The sequence below is a fragment of the Bidens hawaiensis genome, unplaced genomic scaffold (genome assembly GCF_021521415.1).
Source record: "Bidens hawaiensis isolate Kalapana, Puna unplaced genomic scaffold, B.hawaiensis_p1.1 tig00011634_1, whole genome shotgun sequence".
In the NCBI taxonomy this organism is placed as follows: Eukaryota; Viridiplantae; Streptophyta; class Magnoliopsida; order Asterales; family Asteraceae; genus Bidens; species Bidens hawaiensis.
Window position 1 is genome coordinate 52,394 of NW_027491912.1, and position 25,562 is coordinate 77,955.

The following is a 25,562-nucleotide window of genomic DNA, read 5'->3' on the forward strand; positions in this document are numbered from 1 at the left end:
GAAATAATGAAAAAGATGAGGATCAAGGTTTTGCTGATAAATGAAATTTGAAATGAATAAAAAGAAAAAGACACAAGTGAGGCAGAAATGAAATCTCTCAAGAATCTAGAAGTTTTGGGCAATTGGTCCCTATAACTAACGGTTATTAAAATACGTTAGATACAAATGAGCCTTTGTGCAGAAAGATAATGAGAAATGTGACATTATAAAATATAGGGCACAAATGGTGGCAAAAAGTATTTCTGAAAAACTCATAATTAATTGTGAGGAGACTTATTCTTCAATGGTGGATACAACAAGTTTAATCTCGTGATACAAGAGAGATTAGATACGCGCCTAATATATATTTAAAATGAAATTTATATGAAATCTCCAAAGGATTTAAGTTGCCAAAATCATATAAAGTTCTCGAGAACGATACGGCTGCAATATATAAATTCGAGTCCGAGCACATTATATTCTTGTATACGGTGATGAATGAGATACATATGGAACTCCTTATGAGTTTCCTAAGATGATTCATTGCTTTAAAGTAAACATTTTAATGATGTAAATCCTATGCATCACTAAGCATGTGGTGATATTCAATAAACTATGTATACGAATTGTGCAATAGGATATAAAAATAAGATAATTGTTGATGGTATCTTTGAATATAATCTAAATGATGTGGTAAAAGATGAAATACATGATTGGTCAACATGGAAGGAAGTCCATGGCAAATTATACACGCATGAAGCATTTAAACTAAAGCTCAAGAAAATTGCTATATGAAGTCAACAGGTTCTAATGTGAACAAATATAGCCAAGTCAGACATGTTATAATCAACTCGGGGAAAATAGATACGAATATGATATATTCGATCCACCTTTTGAACGTTTTAAAATCATGTTGATGATTGCATTGCATCTCATAAAGAGATGATATGCGGGTAGAGCATTTGTTTAGTGATATTTTTATACCAATCAAACTTCATATAGAAGATGTTGGAACTATACCCATTATTTATTTATTGATAATATATAATTTGTTTCAAGTGAAGAGACACCGAAATGATCTGAACAAAGATTTTGATACATGCAATGTGTGTATTATATGAATTTGTATTTCGCTAACCCGTAAAAAAGGTTTGGTTAGTCGTATTAATGCAGGGAATGCAATATAACAAAGTTATGGATGTTGTGGTACTTATTTACAAGAAGATGTATTACAAGTCACTTATTTACAAGATGAGAAAGTATCACATGAAGATAATACATCATTCACCCGAATAATGAAGTGCACACTACAAGATCAAGTGGTGAATTATCAACTCCAAAGTCTTAGATAAATTTTCGCAGAAGATCAGAACCCGTCACTTAAAGGATGTATAAATTATGGGGAGTATTATACGCGTTGCACTCTTTTTCCCTTAGCTATGGTTTTATCCCACTGGGTTTTCCTAGCAAGGTTTTTAATGAGGCAACATTACTAAGCGTATATCATTATGTGGATAGTCATGGGGGAGTGTTATGAATGAACCATAATGTAGTGACTTTCCACATACATAACTTACATCCTTAATTATGTTGTATTAATGTTCTAGCCCTATATATAGCGGCTCTTGTATTTGGTAGTGAACACACTTCTCAATGACTAAGAACTTTTCCCCTTTTCTCTACTTCTCACTTTCTCTCTATACTATGATTACATATATATTCTATGTAGCTAATAGGTTGTTGTTTTACAACATTGTTATTATTATTATTATTATTATTATTATTAAAACCCCAAAACCTCATAATATGTTTAAAAAATAATATCACAGGCAACATGAAGATCATCGGAAAAAGGGATCTACCAGCCATCATATCATCCAAAGCTCTAAACTTTCCACTGGATTCGGATCTTTTACAAAACCAATTTTGAGAAAATAGTCAAGCCGGAGAACCCGGAGCTCCGGCGGCGGAGTACGGCTAAAAAAGGACGTGATTCCGGCTGTCGGAAAAAGGGGTTCTTGGCCGGAGACGTCGTTGCTCCGGTGGAAGTTTGCCGAGGGTAAAGAGGAAGAGGATGGTGAGGTTGGGGGGGCACATTCACCATGCAATCGCGCCGATTGTTTGGACGATGGGCAGGAACGTGCCCCACCACCAAGGGCGCTTGTAACACCGTGAAAATTTCGAGTTCAAAGTATCAACTTTCCAAAATCTTGGGACTAAAATTGCCAAATTCCAAACTTGAGGGTTAAAAACGAAAAATCTGATTTCTTGTCCTATCGCGCTACGCGATGGATAAAAGAATAAGCCCATCGCGTACCGCGATGGGGCTTCTGACAAGTTGTGACACGTGTGCCACGTGGCACACGGTGGCACCATGTGCTGCCACGTGTCACCACGTGGCAACACTGCCGCCACGTGGAGCGGCGACTGCCACGTGGCAGGCCTATATGGGTGACTCACCTGGGCTACATCGCGGTACACGATGGGTGCCCAGAAGCCCGTCGCGTACCGCGATGGGACACCAGATTTTACCTATAAATAGCAAGGTCGGGATCTCACTCTTGGCATCCCACAACTCAGTTCCTTCTCTATCTAAAACATCTCATTAGAATCCCAAGTTCGTATTAACGATCTGCCTCGATAAACGTGTCCCGAGCCCTCGTTTGTGTACCACAGTTTCCTCGAAGTTCGTGCCACCCTCCACCCTCATTCATCAAGAAGGTGTTGCTATAATGGCGAGGAATCTCGAGAATCGTACCCTCAAGTGTTGAAGGTTTGGCGTTCCTCGATTAGCGTGTCGAGCAAAGTAAAGCGGCGTTGGAGTGCTGCTCAAGTCCCTAGGAATTTCGGTACGCCACTAAGGTTAGGCGTAATATCGAATTCAATATAATTTAATATTATATTCAAGGATCAGGCCTTAAGTCGAGGTTATAATCGATACCTCGATAAAAGAAAAAAAAAAGAAAACATAACAAAGAAATGAATGAAAAAGTGAATGTTGAATATGTGATAACATATATATGTGTGTAAGTATATATGTATATATTCTTTGTTATGAAAATATTATTTAATGAATAAAGAGTATTCTTAAATAATAAAAGATTACGTTTCTTGGAGAAGAAGAAACGTCGGGTTTTGAATATAAACTAAAGGTTTATAATTTACTTTTAAACAAGAGGTTTTCAAGTAAATAAGAACTGAACTAGAGGTTCAATCGAGGATTGAGATATAAGACTAAAGGTCTTAAGCCGGATCGTGTATCCGACTAACAAATATTTATAATCGTAACTATAGGTTCGAGATAAAGAAAGGGAAAGACCCTTGGACGGTGAGTGAAGCCGATGCTAAAGAGACAAGGTGAATACGCCCCCAAACTTTTAAACTTGTTTTCAAAAGAGTCAACTTGTTATATGAAATTGTTTACAAGGAACTATGTGTTCCTAAAACCGTTAAAACTATGGGTATAAATCTAGCCCTCAGGCTGTGGTATACATATGTCTGGATCCTTACATAGGTGGTACTATGCGATGTATGGGCATGATCGCACCACCCATGGTCATAGGACGCTCTCCTGCAGGGAGTACGACCGTATGTGTATATTTACGGGTACTTAATGAAGTCAAACGCTGCGGTGTTTGTGAGGTGACCTAGCGTAGAGGCTCTAGTCTATAATGTGTTATTTAACTTGATTATTCCTAAGCCACGTTGGGCCGAGGCAGGCGTAGCCTCGAGGGGTAATTAAGTAAACGAAAGTATTTTTGCGTCAGCGTGTTCACCAGCATTAGTTGCTAACGTATTTTATTATATTTTGCAGGTGAACAAGATTAGCACTTGGAATGTCGAAATGCTATTGATATATCCGATGGCTCGGATTTCTTTTGTAAACTTAAATATATGGTGGTTTGTAAAACATAAACAAGTAATCTTTTGTACAACTTAACGGGTGTATTTATAACCCCATCTTTTGATTGTAAATATAAATATTACATTTTCGATCCTAAAGTTTATAAGTCTTCCGCAATTAAACGTAACTCTGATTTATTTACAATCACGATACCAACTTATGGGTCATACTCCTAGGCCCTAGACGGGGGTGTGACAGCGCTCCTTGGTGGTGTTCAGCGCCCAAGGGCGTCCACCATCAACCACCACCGCCCCATAGCGGGTGGTCTTAGTAGATAAAACGCAAGGATGTAACTACTTTAGCCCATAAGATTTAAGCCCACTGCATTACTACAAGCCCACGTCCTCTTATATTGCACAAAAGTCTAGATGTGTACACAATCAGGTTTTTTCCAAACCGAAGCGGTTTATACCCGAACCGGTTTTGAAGCAAGAGAGGTCGACCTGCTCCAACTTGGTTCGGTTTAAACCGGTTTTTTCTCAAACCGGTTTGGTTGATCATAAGGGGAACCAGTCCCAGAACTGACGGTTTTGGTGAAACCAGTTTTATTGTCAAACCAGTTCGGTTTGCATAGAACCAGTCCCAACCAGTTATTTTGTACACCTCTACTAAAAAGTCCATTAGCTCAAACTCCCATAATTCAGCAAATGAGCAAATAAACTCACTTACCCACATGCAAAATGTTAAACTTTAGGCAGATAATCAAGAACACGAACAAGAGATTTGATCAACACACGATCGACTATTTTATTAAAAAAAACGGCAAACGAGAAAAACTTAATAATTAACTAACACATTGAACCTAGGGTATATATAAACCCATGTTTCTAATCCTATACTAACTCAAATACACAATTTGAATCCAAAACAAATAGGATTAAATAAAATAAGACTAACTTATCTAATAATAATAAACTAGTTATTATATTAAATATTCTTCGAGATATTAGAAGACTTCAATTTGATTTGGTGTTGGACACGTTTAACACTCCCTCTCAACACCAAACTTCTTCTAACTGTGACACACACGAAGCACCTCGACTCGAAACAACCCTATGACTCAACGCAATAGGTCACGTCTTCTGGCTTCGGCTCAAGTGTTCAATTCCAACACTCCTTCTAGATTCATACTTGTTCATCCAAGGTCTTTCACGACCCGCAACACCCGTATCTCTTTGGACTTGATTCTTGGATTCGTCACACGCCTTCACATGAAGTTACGCCTAAGTTCGTTACTCCTTAATCTACACAAGATCTTGGACATATTCAACTCGCCTCCAAACAGCCTTATCGTGCGCCTTGATGTGGTCCCATAACCGGACCCTAAACACCTGATGTTGTTGTCTCGTTTAGACAGCCCGATAACGCTACCACTCGGGACTGTTGGGTCATCGATCCAACCCACTAAACTACCCCGACACACGGATATTTAACAATATCGACACACGATCATGGCACAACATCACTGCTCGACACACGAAGATTTAACTATACCGACACACGGAGATAACACGTCATTACTGAAACCCTTTAACTCGATGAACACCAAAACAAAGTTGACACACAACCTTGTTTCACTCCGTTATATCAGCGGACCGAACCACCTTGTAACTCCTTCATCGTTACCTTTGAGCCATTACTTAGTGAGACTGTACATTCACAACATCTTTGCCTTATACATGCATATCCATGCAAAAATTCAACTATGCAAGTCGGCTGCTACGTGTTCACTGGTTCATCAGCCATCCAAGGCTGCTTTGCTCCTATGATTGACTTCAGCCTACCCTTCGACCGGACCCTTTCCATGATCAAATCTAGACACTTTCAAATTTCGATCGGGAACTTACCGCGATCGAAACATGGACACCCCATCGTTCGACCAGAAACTCACCACAATCGGAACATGGACACCGTCGTTCGATCGGTTTCTCTGTTTTAAACGAACTAAAACAGTCGGCCCTTTGCTTCCTTCGACTTCAATCGGTTCAATCACTAACCCGACAAACATGTCGCAACTCATTCACGATCGGAACACCGGACACACCTTCTATTGGAAACTTACCTCGATGAGAACCTGGACACACCTTTGTTAGATGGGAAACTACTCTTGTTTGCGTATTTACGATGATGCACGGTTGACTTTGAGACGTGCTTACTTCTTTCACAATTCAAAGTGGCTGCGGCTGTATTTATCTCACAAAATAACCACACAATTGCAAACTTGATACTTAATTGCAATATAATACATTACGAACGTGCAACTCCCTTAGCTTCCTTGTTAATTTTTTTTTTCTCTAAATTTAACTTGAAACTAATTATTCCACCAACCAAAACACAACACCAATTATTGATTAGATCAAACAATTAAACTTCATTGGAAGAACACAATCAAAAGTTTCGATGTAGATGCACGGCTGTTCTATAGCTCCAAGAGCAAACCCTTTATTTTTTCTTCAACCATGCACCATCGTTGCAACCCCGCAAGGGGCTGCTCCCTCTTCTCGGAAAACGACTCTCAAAATCGCCAAGCTCTGATACCACTTGTTAAACTTTAGGCAGATAATCAAGAACACGAACAAGAGATTTGATCAACACACGATTGACTCTTTTATTAAAAAAATGGCAAACGAGAAAAACTTAATAATTAACTAACACATTGAACCTATGGTATATATAAACTCATGTTTCTAATTCTATACTAACTCAAATACACAATTTGAATCCAAAACAAATAGGATTAAATAAAATAAGACTAACTTATCTAATAATAATAAACTAGTTATTATATTAAATATTCTTCGAGATATTAGAAGACTTCAATTAGATTTGGTGTTGGACACGTTTAACACAAAATACATAAATAAAAGATGTAACTATGTAAGCCTAATCATATTTTGGATACAAATTGAATGAATGATGCTACACATTTTCACAATTACTTACAATATTATCATCTAAACAGAAACGTGATGGTTATATTAAATTGATTCAACAAAAGACGAGTATAGGCTTATAATAATACGAAATATCAAATATCCATAAATCAACATCAATTTAGTTATCAGTCATATTCACAACCCATGTGATAGCTTTTTCGGTCAACCAAAGCACGTATGATAGTAATGTACATAGTTTGTTTAACATCAGCCCAATGAATCTATGCTTGTAGAGAGAGCAGTAACATTTTTATTCAACATTAGCCTACTTGTCACAAAAGTTCAGTATTTACACAAATATAATGATTTTTCATTTTGCCAAACAATGTAGATGTATACTCTCATTTTAAACATGAACCCACCTTAAATCTATTTAGTAGTGTCCTAATTACTTGAATCTAGGGCCTTAAAAATTTCAGAAACTTTGTACAACTAACACCAACAATTTATGTCACGGACCTGTTGAGATGACATGAAATGACACGGAGCTAAACAAGTTTGAGTTTGAGCTTATGTGCCTTAGTAAACCTTAACCCATGTCGACACATTTGATTTTCATTCTTCGTCATTGGTAGACGGCAGTCTACGAACCACGATTCGCAAAATCTTCATCCACGAACATGATTTAGGCTTTCCTACTCATCTTCATCTTCAATCTTTAGTGCACGAACCAAGTTCACAAAACAATCAACGATTCGCCATGTTAACAAAATAAGCTCGGGCTTGAATTTTTAAGCTAAGCTCGTAATTAATAAATAAAACTCCAAATGAGTTGAATTCAAGCTCAAGCATGCATGGTTAAGCAAATCAAGCTCGAGGTTAGAAGAACTCAGGCTCAAGCGCTCACATTCGTTGCATCAAGATCTTACTAGTTGGCCTCCAACTTTTGTATTATTGATAGGCTAGATCTTTGAACCAGCCAACCAGGTTATGACCCCATTGCACAAATATCTAAATTGGTCGAACCCGTCGCCGTCAGTGTTAGGGTGAACGAAGTGCCGTCCGGTAAGTCATCAGGTTTATTTGGGTAAAATCAAAAACACCATCGCAACCAATTCGGGTTTGACACTGGGCTTCAATTTTAGGTTCACGAACCCGATTTAGTTTCTGTTGAATGTTGAAAAGCACTTTTGAGAAAAATTTTAAAAACTCGCTTTTAATTCATATCGGATGGAGCGAAAAAAATAATACACCCGTTGAATAGCTTAACCTATAATTTCATATGAATGCAACTTCAATTAAAAAAGATTCCAAAATTACATGATTACATAATAAAAAGTAAACCAAAATTTAATCCATAAAACAAAAGTGTGCCAAAGTTTTATGACATCAGAACGTGGTATGCTTCGAGTTCACGATCAACATTCTTACGCTAGGCCAAAAGTACTTCTAAAAAAATATGAGTTGCAAATTATCAAAAACCTTATAGGCTTTAAACCAGTTAGTCGGTTCTACCCGGTATTTTAGAAAAACCGTCAGTTCAATGTTCTCGCAAACCATAAAAAAAACCAGGCTCAAAATACGGGAACCTGGCATTACCGATATTAAAACATGGCTTTTGACTCTTGAGCACACCAAGTGGTACATTCAAAATCGAACCAGCAGCACCATCAATGGAGAAACTACGAAGACTCGTTAACCAAATCGCACACACACCCAAATCTCAAACCCTCTCCATTCTCTCTCCTCTTCACCTCTCTCTCATCCCACTCCTCTTATTATCATCATCCGTTTACAAAGCCATCATCTCCTTACGCCACACTCTCTACCGCTTCGGACTGGTTAGTAAACACAGGTACATTTTTAAAGTTAAATTGCAACTGTGTGTGTAGGGTTTGATGGGTTTTTGATGGCTGTTGAAGGTTACCGGTGCCGGTGATTAGTGTTGGCAATTTGACGTGGGGTGGTAATGGCAAGACACCCATGGTGGAGTTTGTTGCTAATTGGTTGGTTAATGATGTTGGGGTCACCGCTTGTTCTCACCAGGGTATGTATGTTGTTTGATCGTATCTTTGACTTTTTGGGTCAAATATGTTAATTTGTATATGTGAAATGTATATTTGACTGGTCATTGTCCACAAAATGTTCATTTGATAACCCAATGCCCACCCTACGTTACCAACTGTCTGCTAAGCGCCAAAAAACTGCCCGGTCGCTTGTTTTTCTGAAAAATATCTTTGGAGTCGACGGGATTATTTAGGCGTTCAACGAGATTTTGGCTTTCGATGAGATTTATTTTGGCTTCCAACGAGATTTATTTTGGCTTTCGATGAGATTTATTTTGGTTTCCGACCAGATTTAATTTGGCTTCTAACGAGATTTTTTTGGACAAGTGGCATAATCTGGTTGGTAAAAAATCCCCTCGAGTAATGATTAAAACGTGATCGGTTCGACAGGTTTTAGGGTGGACGATATGGGAATTGGTTGGTCAAACGGACATTTTGTCGACATTGACCGATCAGATGGACATTTTGATTATTTTCCTCTTTAGAAATGCAAAATTGATGAGATTTTTGCTGCTGAAATAGGCACTGTAATTGCTATGTTTCAGTATATTTGTACTGTAATCAAGCTAACATTTCTCTATTGACAAATTTAGTTTTCATATTCTTTTATTAAAAAGAAGTTGACCAGATTGCTAGTTTTGAAATTTGTTATTGTGGTTGGTAGGGTTATGGTGGTGCTGATGAAGCTAGAATGCTTCAAAGGCATTTCAGTGGGACATCTGTGAAGATTGGTGTGGGTGCAAATCGAGCAGCTACAGCTGCTTCTTTTCTTCACAGACACGGTTTTATTAATCCTCTAGATATTGCGTATTTTGAGAAACTGGTACCGAAAACTCGAGTTGTTTCTGATAAAATTGGAGTTGCAATTCTTGATGATGGAATGCAGGTAAAAATGATTCCTTTTTTGCAATTCTGAGATTGCATGTTTTATGGATCGATTTGGGTTATGTTGTATCTCAATTATTATTATTATTTAATTTTAACAGCATATAAGCCTGTCATGTGATTTTGAACTTGTGATGGTGAATGCATTATCTCCTTGGGGAAACAAGCATTTACTACCCTATGGTCCGTTAAGTGAGCCTTTGACTTCTTTTGACTGTGTTGATGCTGCTGTAATCCATCATGCTGACATGGTATAACGAGTCTTATTACTTGAACGGAACTTTAGAACAATGGTTTTATATGTATTAGATTCTTTATTAAATGAAACTTATGATATTTTGTTTTTGAACAATTGCAGGTACCGGATGAGAGTCTTTCTGAAATTGAATCAAAGATTCTTGAAATGAATCGGTTTATTTCTATATATCGATCTACAATGTCTCCCTCACACTTCTTTAAGGCATCAAATACGTCGTGCAAATTACATTTATGAGTTATATTTGAAAAGATTGTTTTATGTGTTTCTGCAATCGGTTCTCCTAATTCATTTGTGCAGAAGATTTCAAAGGTACCGTTTGATAAAGGGAACTCTGTATTTCACACTGTTATAAACAAATAAATTAGAAACATAAAATTCTTACAAGTTTTTCAAAAGCTGAATTATTTTATGCTAAACTGCAGATGGGCGCATCATATGTTGATCGGCTAGACTATAGAGACCATCATCAGTTTCAAGACGAGGTATGGCTTATTATATTCATACAATTTTAATGTGTGTTCTAACTAGAATATGCTTTTAAGATTATTTGATACTATACTTGAATTAGGACATCAAGATGATCAAAACAAGACTTGAGAATCTCAAAAACAAGTATGGTTCCAAACCCACAGTTGTCGTGACAGAAAAGGTTTGTTATTTGTAGATGAGTAGACCTTCATGAATCTGCTTCTAGTTGTCAATATTCGATAATTACATTGTTTAAATTTGGTTGTTTGCAGGACTATGACCGAGATATCAAGATTCTAGGACGGTTAGATCCTTTTGAAGTTTTGGTGTTATGTTGTAATCTGCAGATTTTAGATCACAATGGTTGCTCGGAAGATAGCTTCAAGAAGCTGCTGACTCAGTCATTGAGTTGAACCGGCAAAATATAGTGTTGGTTGGTTTATGTAACTTGTGTTTGACGGAGTATTAGGTTGAAATGAAAGATCATTTTTGGTTAAATATTATGAATGGGTAAGGTTTATAAAAACACATGATTATAAAAGGTAGAAGAAATATTATTATTGTAATAAATTACCAATAAATAATATAAACAAATACGAGACTAAATAAAGAAAAAGATTATAGTGAGAATTGCAAGTTGTGGTCTTATAAGTTAATACACTACAATACAACTATAAACACACTACAAAAACCTTTTGCAGTACATAAGTCTATGAAGTTGTGTAAAGTAGGGCAATGAATAAACAACTCTGCAAGGGCACAAGGTTGTAGTTAAACACGGGCGATTTGGATTTGTAACTGTGAAGCGGTGAATAACTAAGTCAAACAACGATAAAGAAATTATGTTCCAATAACACTTAACCCTAGCAGTATTACATATACAAAAAACAAAAACGAAGTTACACAAAATTTGGGGCAGTCGGTCCTATATAAACTAATGTAGGAACTACAATTTCATATACATAATAATAATTTATATTCAAAGTATTTTTATTTTAAATGTAAAAGAGTATTTGTAGTTCAATATAAGATGAATACAACTACAAGATCCTCTAAACAGCCAGTTTTATACTGATATCAGGAAGCAACACACATACATAATACAATATATTTTATGACTGATTATACAGCTCATAATAAAAAAAATGAAAAATGGTTTGCGGTAAACGTGGATCGAACACCTGACCTTCAAATCTTCAGTCTGACGCTATCCCAGCTGAGCTATCACCCCGCTTGTGATAAGCATTCGTTGTTTTAAATTTATACACCAATACTAATTGACATTTATATGACCAACTTGTTACAATATATTTTTGAACGTTTAAAAGTGAACATATATGTTTTGAGATATTGTAAACTTTGAATAAGTTCAAGTAAGAGCCATTAAATAACTAAAACTAACAATATTACTTTTGATATGATAAAAGAGAAAACATGACTTGTGATTTATGAAGTAAAAGATATTTGATAAATGAGATTTCAATCAAAGTACGATACAATAACAAGAAACTTATAAAGAGAAAATTTAATTTAATTTTATTTGAAGCTTGAATCTATGTATACCTAAACTTAATTGTATTTTGTTATTACAAATTTTTGCGAGGAAAAAAGTTAGGAATATTGGATTTTAATAATCCCTATTAAATGGTATTGGCAATAATCCCTATTCATTTTATCGCCACTGGCGGTCCCAAATTCAAAAAAGTTGGCCCCCAATGGCCCACCGTTAAATATGACTTAACGGTGTTATAGTTTTTTCTCAATTTCAAACCAATGTTTTAGGGTTTTTGATTGTTAGGATGATAAGAGTCGATTGGTGTAAGACTTAGTTCGAAACAGTGCTTCAAAATGACAAAACAATGCTTCAATTCGGGTGTTTGAAATTACAATCAACCAAAATCAAGTCGTTTGGATCATTGTTTGGAGCTAAGTTTTATATCATTCGACTCGTATCTTCCTTCCGATTAATAGCCCTAAAAAGTTAGTTTGAAATTCATAAAAAAGTATAACGTCGTTAAGTCTTTTTTAACGGGGGGTCCATTGGGAGCCAACTTTTTTGAATTTGGGACCACCAGTTGCGATAAAAAAATATTTACATATGTTTTTTATGGCAATAAAATCATGGTAATAAAATAAAATGGTAGACTAGCATTCCTTCTTTGACAATAATAATCGAAGTATATATAAAATAAAAACCTCCATTCGCGTTGCGTCAACCTTGTCTTCCACATTCATTCTCTTCTCTCGATCCATTCCAGAGGTAGTCTAGTCTTACCGAATCACAAACGTTTATAATCTTCAATTGCTTTCAAATTGTTATGCGTTATCTGTCTTTAGATTTGTTCAAAGCACGTCGATATATATAGTTTTAATTCTTTCTTCCGGTATATTCAGTTTTATAATTATTATATTAATTAGGTATAGTTTTTCTCATTTTATTTGCAGCATGTTTGGTGTTTTCCGGCGAAAAGTAACCTCTTCTGCTTCGGTAAGCCTCCTCGTTTCTAGCTCTTTTTCTAAACCTCGAGCTCCGTTATAATTAGTGACTTTATTTTTTTAAAGCTCGGTCTTGGCTCGTTTATTATTTTAATTAATATACGTGTTTAGTTATTTTTATGTATCTTGAGATAAAACTTAGACGAACCTAAGCTCGGCTGCGCAATGTGAAATGAATAAATGGAAGTCCAAAGGAAAGTAAAAACTTAAAAATACACGGGGTTCCTTAAGGCTCGACCGACGAGCTTCCCATACAAGGCTTGAGCTCAGGCTCGATAATTAGACGAGCTTAATTTTACGAGCATTTTATCGTCTTGAACAGAAAGGATTGACAGTTGATATTATTATACTTTGTTTTGGACAGGTTGTAGGGAAATCATGGCGAGCATCTCGTCCTGTAGCATCTAAAACCACAACTTGTTTTGCATCAGAAGGAGAGGTACTGATTAATTATTGTCTTATTTTCTAAAGTTATATGCTGATTTAGTTATGTCTTGAAGCATATAATTTTTAATGGATTTTGCTATGGGTTAAGTTATTAGACTCCTAACACTGTATTTGGACTTTGGTGCTTATGTTGTTGAATGCATAATCTTGATTCATAGATTTATATTCTTTATTTTTACTAATCGAGTGAACTTTAGCTCAAGTTTTGGCCTGTGGCGTTTTTTTGTTACTGAAAACATTATTTTCAAGCTTCTGGAATAAGAGCTTCATATGATAAACACTGGCTCAAGATTTGATTTGTAGATATTTTAAAAGCTTTTTTTATGTGTATAGGTATTACTTCATCAGGGAATCAGTGGCAATGCTAGAAGTATATGTCATTTTACCCAACCTGGTATGTTTCTGCTCAACTATCAGTTTGTATTTACAAGAAAGCTGATTTTTATATATATTTATTTAGTTATTTGAGGATTTGATCATATCTCATACCTTTGGTGTCACAGGTGCAGCAGTTAATCTAAGGCCAATAAGGTCAGTTCATAATTCCAGTTTTTTCTTCGTTTAAGTTAAGAATATACGTATTGTAAAGAAAATCTTGAACCATGATGCAATGAAATCCACACTATCACATATTTAGACTTTGAAGCAAACATTTGAGCTCACCATCTTGGTATTTGTTTATATTGTTTTCTTGACAGGGAAGTTATGACTGGTGTCAGCATGCAAATGCAGAGCAGAATGTTCTCCTCTGACAGTGGTATGATATGCATATATTCTTTTTGGTAACATGTTATTTGTTAGTAAGCCAATGCATATCCATGCAATTAGTACATTTAAGTGTTTCTATGTGTCATTTCCTTCTCTGTTATATGATGGTTTAAAACCCTTACTGTTTTGAACCTGCGAATCGTGCTAATCTTGTAGGTGATCTGGTTGATGCGGTTGTTCCTTTTATGGGTGAATCTATAAGTGATGGTACACTGGCCACTTTCCTTAAAAGTATGTTTCTCTGTTCTGTTTGAACATGTGTCTTTTATTAAAACTGTTGTTGATTATTATTTAATTCTGTCTCTTTTTAATCTTTTTTTATCAGAACCCGGTGATAGGGTAGAAATTGATGAACTGATTGCACAAATCGAAACAGACAAGGTATTTCTTTCACTTAGCCTCGTTTTCTGAGTTTGTGCAATTTTGACTCAGTTAGCAACTTTAAGCATCGCGTTATTTATGTCACAGGTGACTATTGATGTTGCTAGTCCCGAAGCGGGTATAATTCAAGAGGTACAGTATTCTCATATCACTATGGCTAAAGTTGTTCAAATGGAGAGTAAAATTGAATTTTGATATTATTAGTTTGTAGCAAAAGAAGGAGATACTGTCGAACCAGGTACCAAAGTTGCCATCATCTCAAAGTCTGCAGAAGGTGCTGCTGCTCCATCCAAGTCCGCATCTAAAGAGGTGGCTCCTCAGCCACCTCCTCCTGCTGAGAAGGTAGAGCCTGAGCTGAAAGCTGAAACTGCCCGTGTCACCAAGCCGCCTAAACCAGCTTCTCCACCACCACCTTCTAAAACCTCTGCTGCAGAACCTCAGCTTCCTCCTAAAGACAGAGAAAGACGTGTGAGTATCGTGTTTTTATGCTAATGCTACAGTCACATTAATATCAAATTTTAAAGTATAAATATCTATTATCTGTGGTAAATGTGATTAGAATCTCTCTCATAACAGTAGTCTTTGCTTTTGCTGAGTGACTGAGTCTATATAATCATAATGGTTTGCTATACAGGTTCCAATGACTTGTTTAAGAAAGCGAGTTGCTACACGTCTGAAAGATTCTCAGAACACATTTGCTTTGTTGACAACATTTAATGAAGTTGACATGTAAGTTCAACATGTAATGATTAGATACTATTTTGTTGCAACCGTTAATGAGTTATGCTGTTTTAATAAATTTCTTTTTGCTCATTTATTATATGCTTGCATTTTTCTCAGAACAAATTTGATGAAACTCCGTTCTGAGTACAAGGACGCCTTCTTAGAGTAGCATGGAGTTAAGTTAGGACTGATGTCTGGTTTTATTAAGGTATGCGTGTTTTTATGATTTCATGATGGAAAGATATCAGCCTACCTTTTTTGAGTGCTTTTTACAATCTTTAAGTCATTAAATCTGTTGCAAATTTTAGGCTGCTGTCAGTGGACTACAAAATCAGCCAATCATTAATGCTGTTATTGATGGAGATGATATCATATACAGAGATTATATTGATATCAGCATAGCTGTTGGTACTCCAAAGGTAAGCTTTAAATAATTGTTTTGTGTTTAATTTCTGATAACAAGATACTAAAACTTGTGCCATTTGATGGTGATTACTCTCTTTAGTTGAAAAAATGCAACAATTTATACTATACGTTGTCACAAACAAATGCGACCTTTGTTGTGGTGGCAAGTTTGCCCCGATTATTTAGAAATTAATACTTTGGGTTATTATTGATCTCAAGCAGGTAAACTAGAAAACATAACTGTATAATGAAACAGGTTGTTTGGGTGAGAAGTGACCCCAAGCGTCTTTATATGCTTACTATATCTGATATTGCTTTCTTTAAAACATTACATTAAGACCATAATAAATTGCTCTCTTGCCAGTTGCCACCTCTTGTTTTTTTGTAAAGATTCAAATCTATTCATTCTCATTGGCAAGTATTATAAAATGTCGGTGTGATTGATTGTGGTTCACAAGGTTTCTTACTATTGAGCATTCAAGTATTTGTTTATTAGTAAAGATGGGAAATTTTATCCATAACCTTATACATGGGTGGGCCTGGGTAATATTCTATCAAACTGGTTAAAGCTTAGGGATTTAACTAGAATGGATATGAGTTGTGATAACCTACTAACTCTAGCTATTTAACAACTTTATGCCAAAAACCTATATAACACAAAGAAGCAAGCAACACAAAAGACTTCGAAATGCTATGAAGATAAGAACAAGCAATCGCTAATGGTTTAGTGTTTTATTACTTAAATCACTTCATCCCTTAATCTCATTGTGACCCATTTCTTTCAAATTTATGTTTGGTTTTCATTATCAAACCATGACTTCTGAAATCTTCTTCACCTCGTACAATATCACAGCCGAGAACAAGAAACTGCACAATAAAGAAATCAGTTATTGACACTCATTGGCAGAGGCGGGAATTTAAACCCATATGTTGATTATATTTTATCTTTGACGGGTCATCTTTGAGTTCGGTTCTTTATAACCAGCTGCCGAGTCACAAAATTCTTTTTCGGCTCACCGTTGCATCTCACCACCCACGCCATCTTTCTCGGAATCCTTCAATCTATATACCCTGAAAATTTCGGGCCCAACTGACGTCGGACGCGCCGCCACTTGCCGCCGAACCGCCGTCACGCGCCGACGGAGATATCCAGATCTGCTCCTTTTCCGGCAAGTGAAGACTCACCCCGGAACCGTTGTGATAGCCATCCTGCTCCAGTCACGGGGATACCTACCTATCCTGTCCTTGTCGTCGTCTTCGCCGTCTTCCACCTCCAGCCCCTGCCGGAATCCGTCTCCGGCCACTAGCTGCACCTGTTTCTTATTCCAACAGTTTCCAGTCACCTTTTTGACCCGTTGTTTCGCTGGTGTAATATTCCAACCAGTGTATTGCTATTGAACTTTTGATTTGGTGATATTTTCCATTCTCCATCAGTGTCGGGTTTGACCAGAAATAAAGTCAACCGACCAGACCTGTCTCTCGTACCTTTATTTCTAGTTCTTGATTCCGTTCTTCAATCACCGATCTGAACCTATTCATATTATTATTATATTATTCATTTCACCTAGGGTTTCTTGTAACCTAGCTGCCGTTGAGCTGTATCTGCCTTCATCATCTTCACGGTATACTCGTTCCTTTCTCACTATTATTATTATTATTAGTATTATTATTATTATTATCATTAGAACATACGTGATCCGGATCTTTGGAGTTTATTTTCATTTTAAGATCTCTTGACTATTATTGTTATTGCTACACACTATTATTATTATTATTATTATTATTGATTTGGTGTTCTATTGCTTGTGTTTGTGTGATTAGTTGCAACCATAGAGCGTAGGAACCATGACTATAACTTGAGACCATGTCCTGAAACGAGGGGTGTAGGAAAGAGTAAAGATAGGGAGCGTATATTGCGTTTGGCTTCTTGGAATGTAGGAACATTAAATGGTAAGTTGCTAGAATTGGTAGATGTGCTTAAAAGACGTAGGGTTCAGATAGCATGCCTCCAGGAGACTAAGTGGAAAGGACATAGAGGGGCTGAGTGTAATGGGTATAAGTTGTGGTACTCGGGGTCTGATGGAGCTAGGAATGGAGTGGGGTTTCTAGTGGCTAAGGAAATACACACTAGTGTGGTGGAGGTGATAAGACATAATGACAGGATTATGGTGTTGAAATTAGTACAAGGAGAGGAAGTAGTGGCAGTAGTCTCCGCCTACGCTCCTCATGTAGGCCTAGGGGATCAGGAAAAGAGAGAATTTTGGGATTGCCTAGACGCAGTGGTAGGGGGCATACCTAGGGGGGAGAGGATTTGCATAGGAGGTGATTTTAATGGACACATTGGTAAGGCTAACGATGGTTTTCAAGCCGTACATGGGGGTTTCAGTTTTGGTGATAGGAATGAGACCGGAACAGATCTTCTAGAGTTTGCGGTGGCACATGACCTAGGTATTATAAATTCTTATTTTAGGAAACAAGATTCTCATTTAATCACTTTTAGCAGTGGCGGACGCGACACGCAAATTGACTACCTTTTGATGAGGCAAGGAGACCGACGTTGGTGGAAGGACTGCAAAGTCATGCCTGGGGAGGCGGTTGTGACTCAACATCGACTACTAGTGACAGATATAGCCTTCAGAAATAAGCTGACTGTTCGAGAGAAGAAAGGTACACCGAGAATTCGATGGGGAAATTTGAATGACGAAAATCTCCTACTGTTTAAGGATAAACTCATACTGCATATGCGGGCTCGACTAAATGGAGACTCAACTCATATATGGGAAGCTATGGAGACAAAGATCATCCAAGTAGCAAAGGAGACTCTCGGGGTCACAACAGGAAAGACAAGTGGGCATAAGGAGTCTTGGTGGTGGAATGACGCAGTGCAAGACAAGATAAGGGACAAACAAGGATGTTTTAGGGAGCTAATGAGGTGCACGAATGAGGAGGAGCAAGTGGAATTGAGGGACAACTACAAAACGGCCAAGATAGAGGCGAAGAAGGCAGTGGCGGAAGCAAAGAAGGCGGCCTTTAAACGGATGTATGAAAGTCTAGAAACAAAAGAGGGGGAACATGCTATGTTTAAGATTGCCAAAGCCAGGGAGCGTAGAAGGCAAGATCTAGGACCGGTGAAGTTCATAAAGGATACAGATGGGCATGTACTGGTCAAGGAGCAGGACATCAAGCTAAGATGGCAAACCTACTTCCACAATCTTTTTAACAATGAGAGAGCTTACCAAGAAGAACATGACAACACAAACTTTCAACGACAACAATCGAATAACTGCTACTGCCGACGGATCACACGAGAAGAGGTGAAGGATGCACTTAGGAGGATGGGAAGGTCTAAGGCGGTTGGCCCAGACAACATACCCATCGAGGTGTGGAAGTGTCTGGGGGAGGAAGGAGTCATGTGGTTAACTACTCTGTTCAATAGTATTCTCAAATCAGGTAAGATGCCAGACTAGTGGAGGAGCAGCGTTGTAGTTCCTATCTATAAGAACAAAGGAGACGCCCAATGTTGTGGTAACTACCGAGGAATCAAACTACTAAGTCATACTATGAAGCTATGGGAAAGAGTGATTGAGGGTAGACTTAGACGAGAAACTCAGGTTACGGTCAACCAATTTGGCTTCATGCCGGGGCGTTCCATCACAGAGGCAATACACCTTATAAGAAGATTAATGGAAAAGTATAGGGAGAAGAAGCGTGATCTACATATGGTGTTTATTGACCTAGAAAAGGCCTACGACAGTGTGCCACGACAGGTGCTCTGGGAGTGCTTGGAGGGTAGAAGAGTGCCCAGGAAATACATAGAGATAATTATGGATATGTATACCAGGAGTGAAACAAGTGTCCGTGCGCCAGTGGGGGATACTGATTTCTTTCCTGTAGAGGTAGGTCTTCACCAAGGGTCAGCGTTGAGCCCGTTTCTTTTTGCAGTAGTCTTGGATGAGTTGTCAAAGTCAATTCAGGGGACTCTCCCGTGGTGCATGATGTTCGCAGACGATATTGTGTTACTCGCTGAGAAAAAACAAGATCTAAACATGAGGCTTGAGGAGTGGCGAACAACCTTAGAGACAAAAGGTTTAAAGATTAGCCGATCTAAGACGGAGTACCTCCACTGTGATTTTGGTGGGATAAACGACAATGAAGACGCACAGATCACAATTGAAAGGCAGGTGGTCCCGCAGATAACGAAGTTCAAGTATTTAGGATCTTTTGTACAGAGCGATGGGGAATTAGACAGTGATGTGACCCACCGAGTTCAGGTAGGATGGTGTAGATGGAAAGCAGCCACAGGTATATTGTGCGACAAGAGTTTCCCGACTAAACTAAAAGGAAAATTCTATAGGGTGGCAGTTAGACCTGCAATGCTATATGGAACAGATTGTTGGGCCATCAAGAAGGCACAAGTGCGGAAGATTGAGGTAGCAAAAATGAGAATGCTACGTTGGATGTGTGGGCACACAAGGCTAGACAGAATAAGAAACGTTGTGTTTCGCGAGAGATTAGGGGTGGCGAACATAGCAGACAAAATAAGAGAGTGGAGATTGAGATGGTTTGGACATGTAAAGAGAAGACAGACGACGAATCCTGTTAGATCCGTAGAAAACATTACTATAGAGGGGAGGAGGGGTAGAGGACGACCGAAATTGACTTGGGATGAGAGGATTAGGCAGGATTTGATAGACCTAAACCTCTCCGAGGACATGGTTGAGGATAGGAATTCGTGGAGAAGTAGAATTAAAGTTAAGGATTTTTAGAGAGAATTGAATACCTTAGGGCTTAGACTTAACTTATTTAGGTCACATACCATAATGGTATTTCCCTTACATATATTATTATTATTATTATAATTATTATTAGCTTTTATATAGCTGTTAAACTGTGATCTTATTATTAATATTATTATAATTAGTAGTAGTTTTTATATAACTGTTAAACTTTGATTTCCTTTATTTTGCTTCATACACATGTACTTAGAGCCGAGGGTCTCTCTGGAAGCCACCTCTTTATTCCTTTGGATAGAGGTACGGTGTGCCTACATCCCACCCTCCCCAGACCCTACTTATAGCTTTGCTGTCGGTGGGATTTTACTGGGCATGATTGATTGATATTGATTGATTTAACTAGAATGGAAACAGGTTGAAAGCTATCCAAATTGTATGATAAAACCGTCTAAATCGTTCTATTAACTTAAGATTAGGTTATTATTGTATTTCTTTAGTTTTTTAGTCATATATAGCAAATTTTTTGTTTCTAAAATATTAAAATAGGTTAAAAAAGTATTGTATTCTATCCCCAACTAGTTCGATTATGAAAGGTATATAGAAGTTGTTATGCAGTTGTATGTGTTGCTTGTTGTATTCCTGTTCTTGGAACGATAACATGTCATTTTGTTTTCCCGTGTTTTAGGGGCTTGTTGTGCCAGTTATTCGCAATGCTGAAAAGATGAACTTTGCTGAGATAGAGAAAGAGATAAATACGCTTGCTAAGAAGGCAAATAATGGGACCATTTCCATTGATGAGATGGCAGGTGGCTCGTTTACAATCTCTAATGGTGGCGTTTATGGAAGCCTTTTAAGCACTCCCATCATCAATCCTCCTCAGGTGTGCACAAAACCTCCTAATGGTTTTTATTTGAAGTATTATATTATTTGTAACAAATTTGCTTTATGTATTGTATAACAGTCTGCAATTTTGGGCATGCATTCAATTGTGAACCGGCCAATGGTGGTTGGTGGCAACATAGTTCCACGTCCTATGATGTACATCGCCCTAACCTATGACCATAGGCTAATTGACGGAAGAGAGGCCGTGTTTTTCTTGCGTCGAATTAAGGATGTGGTCGAGGATCCAAGAAGGTTGCTTCTTGACATCTAAACTGATTCTGGTATAATCATTTTTCATGACAGATTTTGTGGGCTTTTGCTGTTTTGTGACAGCTAGCCATGAGTATATTTTGTTACAAGTTATACTTGTTTGGATTTTACACGATCAGACCATGCTTACTTTGGTGCCTCATTGGTTTGAGCTTTTTGTCATACTCATAATTTATTATTCAATGACTTTCTGAACATTATTTTTGGTGTTGTGTTTTGTTTAAATTATTGGGATTGTTTTTAAAAATATACTTTTCTAAAGTGTTAAAACTTTAGCTTATTAAGGAGATGGGACACACCTTAATTTGGGGGGGGGGGGGGGGGGGGTTGGTATTTGTTTAAAGAATTATTTCAAAATTGTGTAACTCTTCACTACTAAATGGGGCCATGTATATGAATCTTTTTCTCATAGAAGTCACTTGTCCTTTAACAAAACGCGTAAACTCATCATGAGTTTCACTTTGTTTTCGAGTGTCTAATCTTAATCTGTCATTTGGCCGAGATCTTTAGTTTAATTGTTTATATGTATATATGCATGTTGATAGACCTGCAACGAGTTGACAATGGCTTGTATGATGAAAATACTAAATGTAACGAAGGTTATAGATCGTGAGCATGCATTTACCTAACCACACTAGCTTTATAATGAGCAAGTTCTTGTGTGTCTGATGAAAACACTAAATGTAACGAAGATTATTTGATCAAGAACATGCATTAATACCTAACCACACTAGCTTCATAGCAATCTAGTTGGTTCTAGACTTCTAGTGCATCCAAAAATGTTCGTCTTTATATAAACATGTCCGTTCAAACCAGAAAAGGGACTTTTAATTTAATTTATATTAATTTTCTATAAAAATATATCTAAAAACATTTCTATTGGCATTCTGATCATCTTTAATTCTATTTAATAATGGGAAAATTACCTAAATAGCGCTTTTTTGATGAGAGAGAAAAGACTAAATAGCCCGTGAGATTCCATTTTCTCAAAATAGCCTACCAAATCCAACGTCCTCGTGAGTTTTTGATATTCCTCATGAGTTTTTGTGGACGAATAAAAAGCTGCCATGTGTTTTCCATTTCCACCTACCACGCTATTTTTCATTCCAAATCTGTCTGAAGCGTGATTTTTGTAATCAAATTTAACCTGAATAAAACCAACGGTAACGTGATGTTTCAAGCTGTTTACATCGGCAACGCGAGTTTTCAAAAAAGATGATTTTTAAGTTTTATTGAAATTCATCTCCAAATATGAATTTCAACCTCGGAGATGATTTTTGAAAAGGGGTAGGTGGATGGGGTCCACATTAGATTTTTCTCCTCAAAATGTCTTTGAACATGAAATTAATAAGAATTCCAACTTTGACAATGGTTTTCAACATAAAACTAACGTGTTTTGAAAAGGGTTAGGCGGATGGGGTTCACCCGAAGTATTTCTCCTAAAATATGTCTTTGAACATAGAATTTTTAAGAATTTCAACTTTGACAACGATTTTCAACATAAAACCAACGTGCTTAGAAAAGGGTTAGGTGGATGGGGTCCACATGAAGCTTTCTCATCAAAAATGACTTTGAAAATGAATTTTATTACAATATCAACTTTGACTATGTTTTTCTACATAAATCTCAAAGTATTCTGAAAAGGAATGGGGTCTGCCAAACTACTTTGTTTCAAAAACTATCTATGAAGATGGTTTTGTATATATCCAACTTTGTCTACTAGTTTTATAATGAATCCGGTTTTGTATAACATATCTAATCGATTATGCATGAGATACCTAACCCAACCATCTGAAAACAAATATCAAGAAATTAACACTTCATTGAAAATTTGTAACTCATTCACAACTAATTGAAAAATAATAACAAACTAATTTGTAATTATCAAATCCGATTCAGTTTACGCAAGCTTGAGAAGGCCACTGAATTCACGACCTAGAAGTAGATGAACAACCCAATCAGAACAGCTTCATATGGAGTGGGAGAAGAAGGACATGGTTGTGAGGATATGAAAAACATACAAAAGGTTGGGTTAGGTATTTGAAAAAGGTTTACAAAAGAAGAAGAAAATGATCTTTAACTAAGAATCATCTCCGACGTTGAAATTCATTTGAAATTCATCTTTGGAGATGAATTTCAATAAAACTTAAAAATAATCTTTTTTGAAAACTCACGTTGCCGATGAAAACAGCTTGAAACATCACGTTATAGTTGGTTTTTCTTTATGTTAAATTTGATGACAAAAATCACGCTTCAGACAGATTTGGGATGAAAAATAGCGTGGTAGGTGAAAATGGAAAACACATGGCAGATTTTTATTCGTCCACGAAAACTCACGGGAAATCTCAAAAACTCACGAGGACGTTGAATTTGATGGGCTATTTTTGTAATTTGAAATCTCACGGGCTAAATTGCCTTTTCTCTCTCATCAAAAAGGCTATTTAGGTAATTCTCCCTTTAATAATTATCTTGATCTTTTCTATGTAATAAAATAACTAATAACTTATATAGTAGTACTAGACTACTAGTATACTTGGATTTAAATACAGCCTCAATCAATGGGGCATTGGGCTTTTTAGTAAAAGCCTAAAGGGAAGTTGCAATCTCTCTATGACTTTAAATATCAATGCTTTTTGGGTAGGTCCAAAAGTAATCCACTAAACCAAATTTTGATGGGAGAGGATCGGAGGAATATGAGTCTTTCATTGAGGTGCAAGTTAAGAATGAAATTTTCACTCTAAAAAGTCAAAAGAAATTAAATCTTCGTGTCACACTACCACGAACACATTAAAGAATTCTCATAAATATCAACGAAAACAAAAGTTTCTTTGGTTGTTTCACTTTTAAGTACTTGATTGATATGTTTCTTTAAGTATCTCTTGAGCCTTGTATATTATGAGGGTATTTGGTTATTGACGGATTACCAACAAGCATCTGCCAAAGGCGAACAAAGGCTTAAAGGAATTGTATTCAACACAAACCTATTGTTCGGGTTCATCGGTTTAGTTCAGCACTTTTAACTATTTGTATATATTATACACTAAATGGTGATACAACCATGAGTAACCAAGCCCTTCCCTTTACTTATAACGTGTGTGCGTGTAGTGTGGATCTAATAAATATTAATAATCATGAAAAGTAGGAGAAGCAAGGTACACTCTCGATCAGTACACACCAATGTCCTTGGATTAAAAAGCACGACTATGGCTTGAGGTGCATGCCCCGTTTCGTTTTACATTGTACATGCATGTTATTTATATATAATATCACATATAAAACTTATTTATAGCTAAATTATAAATAAGGGAAAGGAAAAAATCTACGAGATATATAAAAATCTATATACAAACTTTGTTGCGTACAAAAATCGATGCGATTTTACGCTTATGTTTTAGACCATGCCACTTTTGTACGGTTTTTGCTTTATAAAACCAAGTCAGTGTCTAAATATGAAACACTGATAATTTCATAATAAAATGAAAGCCAATGTCTAAATATGAAACACTGGCAATTTTGTTAAGACTTAAGACTTTTATCAAATATCACAATTTATTTTAACAAAATTAAGAAAACTAATTTTGAGTATAAATAAAAAATTTTAACATTTTATTTGTTTTCTACTTTATCCATTTCACCAACTCTTAAAAGCATGAGAATTTTGGTATGTACCCTTTGTTCTTTAGGACATAACAGTATTCTCAAATAATTGTGGGCAAGTCAACCTTAGGTTAATTACCAAACACCTTTTAAATAAATGTCAACTAATTTGGTAGTAATAATGACTTTGTGTTAGCCTAATCTTTAGTGTATTACCACAAATCCACTTACCACAAACCAAACTTCAAATCCAAATGGACACACAAAGTGCCAAAGGTATATTTTGAAACCCTTCTAGACAACATTTAATATGTGGTTAATTGTAACTTTTAAGTGTAAAACCATATTGGGTTGTGTGCAAGATGGGCCCAAAAACCAAAAGTAGAAGTCTTTTAGGAACACCTGCAAATTGAAAGGGTGGTT

General features: G+C 36.7%; 2 pseudogenes across 2 annotated transcripts; both read left to right on the plus strand.

The window, feature by feature from the left end:
- The first annotated feature begins 8,400 nt into the window (after positions 1 to 8,400).
- On the plus strand, positions 8,401 to 10,928 carry LOC143538482 (putative tetraacyldisaccharide 4'-kinase, mitochondrial; annotated as a pseudogene). The gene is made up of 8 exons (XR_013136252.1): positions 8,401 to 8,614; positions 8,682 to 8,806; positions 9,490 to 9,711; positions 9,812 to 9,961; positions 10,069 to 10,278; positions 10,392 to 10,451; positions 10,538 to 10,618; positions 10,710 to 10,928. The product of XR_013136252.1 is annotated as a putative tetraacyldisaccharide 4'-kinase, mitochondrial (transcript).
- Positions 10,929 to 12,883: 1,955 nt separating this feature from the next.
- On the plus strand, positions 12,884 to 21,754 carry LOC143538483 (dihydrolipoyllysine-residue succinyltransferase component of 2-oxoglutarate dehydrogenase complex 1, mitochondrial-like; annotated as a pseudogene). Its single transcript, XR_013136253.1, has 14 exons — positions 12,884 to 12,925; positions 13,298 to 13,372; positions 13,714 to 13,774; positions 13,884 to 13,911; positions 14,079 to 14,137; positions 14,305 to 14,379; positions 14,474 to 14,529; positions 14,617 to 14,661; positions 14,734 to 14,997; positions 15,164 to 15,258; positions 15,370 to 15,460; positions 15,561 to 15,671; positions 21,076 to 21,270; positions 21,352 to 21,754. The product of XR_013136253.1 is annotated as a dihydrolipoyllysine-residue succinyltransferase component of 2-oxoglutarate dehydrogenase complex 1, mitochondrial-like (transcript).
- The last annotated feature ends 3,808 nt before the right edge of the window (positions 21,755 to 25,562 follow it).